Consider the following 6,620-nt stretch of genomic DNA (forward strand, 5'->3'; position numbering starts at 1 on the left):
CAGAGAACAGCGAGGATGATGGGTCTCTTTCCAGGATGTCTGGGGCCTCAAATCAGGTAACTCTAACAGTTGAAGATAATAGAGATGGCTCTATGGTGCCACATTGGTTTTATCTGTCCCCAAGTTTCCTCCTTTCTTCTCCAATGGCCTCTCCATGTGGCTAACTCGGAATTCCTTACAGCCTGGGAGTGTCAGACTGCTAATATTGGTGACTCAGGGTTCTAAGAAAGAATGTTCTGGGAGACACATCTGTTATCAAAAAATTCTAAATTTATAGTGAGGAACAAAGACCCCACCACTTCATGGGAGGAGTGTCAAAAGATCTTTGGCCATTTTTAACCTACCACAAGGACGGAAAATTTATCTATGACAAATTTTAGCTCTCCACAAATCTAGAGCAGTGCAAAGGGCCAGCATATGTCAGAATTCATAAACTGACAAAATGAACTAATTGACTAGTTCCATTACTAGCAGAGACATTAAAGCAGCATGATGATAGAATGAAGTAAAATAAATCCATAAATAAGAAGGTATAAATGGTCATCTGGTATCTTTATTTACTTTTTCAGACTTCTATTGTCTCATTATCTTTCCCCTGGATTACAGATGTTTTGAAGCATTTAATGAATTTCAAAAACGAAAGGCCAAATATCAACCATGTACCCTCACTACCATTTTTGTGGCCATCATTAAGTCTTTATAGCCAGTTAATTGAGCAATAGCATTGGGAATCTAACAATCATAATACATGTTTCTTTATTTCCGTAATGGGAATTTTGAGGATATGAGGAGCCTAAGAAATAATTACAATACTCTTTTTAACTCACCAAGTGTGGAATGACTTATGATATAAATGTAAAATCCATACTGATAAGATTAAAATGTCAATTTTACTACTAATAAATCTAAGTTTAAATTGTAGTTGAGTTAAGCAATCCAATCAGCTTTTTCTCCTACATCTTTCTGAGTTGAACTAACTCCTGGAACTTCAAGTCTTCTTGCTAAATCTGTATGCCGTTGACCAAAGGACATACACGAAGAATAGAGAGAGGCTTAGGCATGCATGCCCCTTCTCATTCAAAAGTGGGAAAATCACTCTGAGGAAAGGTGAGTGAAGGCCTGAAAATAAGTCACAAGGGCTATTCTGGGGAATATATTTTTTCATCTAAGTTATTATTGGCAACTAAAATCTGAAACAAATCAAAAGCACAATGAGATACTCCCTCACTCCAGTCAGAATGGCTAGAATTAACAAGTCAGGAAATGACAGATGTTGGCAAGGATGCAAAGAAAGAAGAACTCTCTTACACTGTTGGTGGGAATGCAAGCTGGTGTGCAGCCACTCTGGAAAACAGTATGGAGGTTCTTCAGAAAGTCAAAAATAGAGCTACCCTATGACCCAGCAATTGGACTACTGGATATTTACCCCCAAATTACAAATGTGGTGGTCTGAAGGAGCATTTGCACCCTAATGTTTATAGCAGCAATGCCCACAGTAGCCAAACTATGGAAAGAGCCCAGATGTCCATCAACAGATTAGTGGATAAAGAAGATTGATTCATATATATAAATATATATGATATATATATGATAATATATATGATATATGATAATATATCATTCATATTATATATATATATATAAATGAATATTATGCAGCCATCAAAAATTGAAATCTTGCCATTTGCAACAACATGATTGGAGCTAGAGAGTATTATGCTAAGCAAAATAAGTCAATCATAGAAAGAATTTGCATATGATCTCACTCATAGGTGGAATTTAAGAAACAAAACAGAGGTTCAAAGGGAAGAGAGGGGTAAAAATGAAGCCAGATGAAATCAGAGAGGGAGACAAACCATAAGAGACTGTTAATCTCAGGAAAAAAAACAAGGGTTGCTGGAGTGGAGAGGGGTAGGAGGGTTGGGGTGGCTGGGTTTTGGACACTGGGGAGGGTACGTGTTGTGGTGAGCACTGTGTATTGTGTAGGACTGATGAAGCTCAGACCTGTTCCCCTGAAACAAATAATACATTATATGTTAATAATAAAAAAATTAAGAAACAACAAAAAAGATTTACAAGTATCCATTTTAAATTTCTCTCTTCATGTTAGACACATTTGTTTTATTTTTTTAAAAGATTTTATTTTTATTTATTTGACAGACAGAGATCACAAGTAGGCAGAGAAGCAGGCAGAGAGAGAGGGGGAAGCAGGCTCCCTGCTGAGCAGAGAGGCCAAAGATGGCCTCAACCACTGGATCGTTAAACATGGAACAAGGTTTTGGTCAATATTCAAACAAGAACAACAAAAAATAATGGAAATAAAAATCACAGATGTGAGTCTTGGAGAGAAAAAGAACTGTATCATGTTCATGCATATGATCATCTATACAAAAAAGTCAAAGAATCATTAGAAATAAATCAAAATAAGAGAATTTAGTAAGGTTTCTGGGCACAAGATTGACATAGGAAAATACCCAACAGTATTTATTTATTCCAGAAATAGCCTAAATAAAGAACATATAAACTTTCTATGAAGAAAAAATTTTTAATTTTAATAGAATAATGGGTTTGAGACAATTTATAGATGAAGATTGTAAAAGGTAAAAAAAGCCCATGAAACATATCTTCAAACTCATTAGTAGCGAGTTATAGATATAAAACCCATATTTATAGATAGAATCTATATGTCAATATATAGATACAATATATAAATACATATCTATAGATTATATTTATTTACACCATCAGTTCAGCAAAATCTTGAAAGCTAAAAATACCAGTAGCTGTATGAGGTTATAGGTAGAGTCCATGCATTGCTGCTAGGAGTTTAGACTCCCACCTCTCAGACATTCTGGAGAATAATCTAGCAATAGTTAGTTAAATACAGAAAATGCCTATTCTATGACACATCAATAATGCTTCTAGATTTGTATTCTAGATAAAGGTAATGTGTACAAATAGTCATCTGTATAAAATTGTCCAGAATTGTCAGAAGTAATTTAGATGTCTTTTACTGATAGTAGAATATGGTGGGTGCTCCTTCTAGAATGCTGTAGCAGCTCTTAGAGGCCTCAGACTGTATATACAATTAGAAACAAACATGCATAAACCTTAAAAGCACAGGGATGGGTTAAATGGATAGGAAAAAAATTAAAATATATATTAATATTTACATAAGTGAAAATACATGAATACAAAATAGTAATATATATTTTATAAGAGTACTTGCCCAAAAATAGTATGCTACATTAAAAGCATTAGAATAGCTCAGAATAGCTCCTTATGATAGATGATAAGGCACCAAGATAAAAAGGTAAATAGATAAAATAAGATAGAGGACATCTTTGGACCAATGATACTTGTGTCACAGAGGAGTGTGATTAACTCAAAGCTATGCAATGGAGGTCGAAGGGGGCAAGTGACTTTAGATAAACAGTGAATCTCTATATGGTTAAACAAGGAGAACAAATTTTTATTGCCACTTTTTTTTTAAATTTTTTTTCAGTGTAACAGTATTCATTGTTTTTGCACCACACCCAGTGCTCCATGCAATCTGTGCCCTCATTAATACCCACCACCTGGTTTCCCCAACCTCCCACCCCCCCGCCTCTTCAAAACCCTCAGATTGTTTTTCAGAGTCCATAGTCTCTCATGGTTCACCTCCCCTTCCAATTTCCCTCAACTCCCTTCTCCTCTCCATCTCCCCTTGTCCTCCATGATATTTGTTATGCTCCACAAATAAGTGAAACCATATGATAATTGACTGTCTCTGCTTGACTTATTTCACTCAGCATAATCTCTTCCATTCCCATCCATGTTGCTACAAAAGTTGGGTATTCATCCTTTCTGATGGAGACATAATACTCCATAGTGTATATGGACCACATCTTCCTTATCCATTCTTCCGTTGAAGGGCATCTTGGTTCTTTCCACAGTTTGGTGACTGTGGCCATTGCTGCTATAAACATTGGGGTACAGATGGCCCTTCTTTTCACTACATCTGTAACTTTGGGGTAAATACCTGGTAGTGCCAATTTTTTTCTAATATAAAGTATTATAGAACTTCATTATTTTAAATAATTGAATCTGAAAGTCCACTTCAAGGGCCTCTCATAAACTACAATACTCTGGTGCTCACTTTGGCAGCACATATACTAAAATTGGAACAATACAGAGAAGATAGCATGGCCCCTGTGCAAGGATGACACACAAATTCATGAAGCGTTCCATATTTTAAAAAATAAAATAAAAATTAAAATAAAAGCTACAATACTCTGAACACAAAGAATAGAGTGAAGGACTTTTATCTGACTTTTATCTGTCTTTGTGGATCTCCCAATTTCCCTCAACTGTGACATGTAACTATCTGACACACCGACAGAGTAAGTGCACCTGCATCAACTGTATATTACATGTTAGAACCCTTTAGTACCTTCTTGTAATTCTGGCACTCCAGGAGATCATCTGTGTACCCCCCCACCCCTTTGAAGACTACAGTCCTAAATAAATACCAGATAATCTGTCATTTTGTTAAATGATTTTCTAAGTGGCTCTCTAGGTCAATCATCTGCAAAATAATTTCATATTATAATTTTTAAAAGAAATATCAAAAAATAATTTATACTTTTTTGCAAATATTACCTTAAAATATGCAGTTATTGAGAAGTGACTCAGAGATTCATAATGTGAAAGGGTATGTGAGAGGAAGAGAATCAGCAAATCAAAGGTGATGATAGCCAGAACATTTCTGATCCTTTGTTTTGGAAGACAGACTTTCAGCTTGAAGCATGCTAAGAGGATAATTAAGTTAGCACATTGATCTGGAAAGTTTCTGTATTAGGGTGATATCCTTTTTGCTTAATATCTTTTCTTTTTCCCTTCAGAATTTTACAGTAAATTCAGGTTATTAATGAGATAAGCATTCAGACAGACACATAGGCACCTGTGCATGTGCTCATACACATAAAATGAGATGATGCCTTAAAATATTTATCTTTGTATTACTTTTTTCATTTCTGCAGCTTGCCAGTCAGAACAAACACACTGCTTTGAATAAGGTTAGGATTATCATAGTAGAAGTGGGAAAAAAAAAAAGGCTAAAACACATCTTTTGCCCAAGAAAGGCTCTTGAAACTCTAAAAGGTAGACCCTGAGCCAGGCAAGGCACAGAGGTTTTGTTTTAGTAAAGGTTTTTAAATGCGTAGTGAGAGAAGTGATCAATATTTGTGTGAAACCTTGCTGAACTACATCCAAAATTGCCCCCAAATAGCATCTGCATTTAGAGAGCCAAGACAATAATAAGCCAACCCCAGTGAAATCCAGAAGAGTGACAGTGGGATAGGGATAGATAAGTGATTTCCTAGTCTCTATCTTTGAATAGGATTTTACAGCGGTACAAATCTGCTCTGGTGATATATTTAATTCATACTGATATGTGGATGACTGTGTGTGCATAATGCACAAGGGCCCTACCCCACTTAATGGGAGAACCTTTGGTGGAAGATTGTTCAGAGGAGACTTCAGCTGGGCCTAGATGTCACAAGGATTGCATTCCTCCTGGGTTCCAGACTGATAATTATGGTCGAATCTTAGCATTACCCAGATGGGGAAGTGCTGGGCCTGAAGTGAGAAGAGAGACCACATGTCTGAGGACTGTATGACCTGGGTGTCAGATATGCTTGGAAGTGCACCCTGAGAGTGCTGAATTGAGCTGGGAAGACCAAGAAGTGAGAAAATGAAGATTTGGTCAATGTAATGGCAGTGTCTAATAATTTAGAATTAAAACCTGGCAAAGGCCATAAAAGACAGCAACTCATGTTGCCCTAAGTGCCCTACCTAATACATACTAAGATGGCTCTGGGAAGCTTGGGAAAAAGTGATGACCCACATTCAACAGAGTAGAGATGCCACAATTGTATGCCAAACTGTGGAAGAGAGGATAAAAAGGCTCAGAGATGTGGGCACTCTATAGCAGACCAGAAAATCTACTAGCTGATTCTGCTCCTTGATGCCATGAACGTGACTCTGTTTATCATATTAATAATTGAATGGGTTAGCGGGAGGGCATCAGTTCAGTTTCCTTTCTCTAGGACTGACATGGGACAGGCTGTTGCAGAACTGTGCTCCCTCATGGTAAGGGAGAATGCAATTCCAGAACAAAAGGAGCCTAGGGCAGCAGTGACCTATCAGAAGCAACAGGGCAAAATTACCTTATAGGGCAGAAAGGCTGTAATGCCAGCTGGGGGTAGGGTGGTGTGTGGCTAAAGGACAGAGATTTGTAGTTACAAGGTTAAAAATGAGTAGGCAGAGGACCAAGGTCATCCACTCCGGTGGAAAATCACAGTCGTTTCTCCAGGTTCCAGATCTTAGCTAGTTCTTAGTCACAGAACCTATCAACCAGAAGAGAAGCCAGATATACATGAGGAAAGACCCTGTAGCACCATGTGTGATATGTCCATACAGTAGTGATCAAGTCACCGTTTTTTTTTTCATAATTTATGCTTTATTTCTTTTTTTTTAATTTTTATTTTTTAAAAACATATATTTTTATCCCCAGGGGTACAGGTCTGTGAATCACCAGGTTTACACACTTCACAGCACTCACCAAAGCACATACCCTC

The 6,620-nt window shown here is 37.0% G+C and overlaps 1 non-coding gene across 1 annotated transcript; it reads left to right on the forward strand.

Annotated features, from left to right (window-relative positions):
* The first annotated feature begins 4,130 nt into the window (after positions 1–4,130).
* Positions 4,131–4,236, forward strand: LOC132009255 (U6 spliceosomal RNA). Its single transcript, XR_009401838.1, has one exon. It is a non-coding gene; the product is annotated as a U6 spliceosomal RNA (small nuclear RNA).
* Positions 4,237–6,620: the final 2,384 nt, after the last annotated feature.

This window comes from Mustela nigripes, chromosome 1 (assembly GCF_022355385.1).
Source record: "Mustela nigripes isolate SB6536 chromosome 1, MUSNIG.SB6536, whole genome shotgun sequence".
Classification (NCBI taxonomy): domain Eukaryota; kingdom Metazoa; phylum Chordata; class Mammalia; order Carnivora; family Mustelidae; genus Mustela; species Mustela nigripes.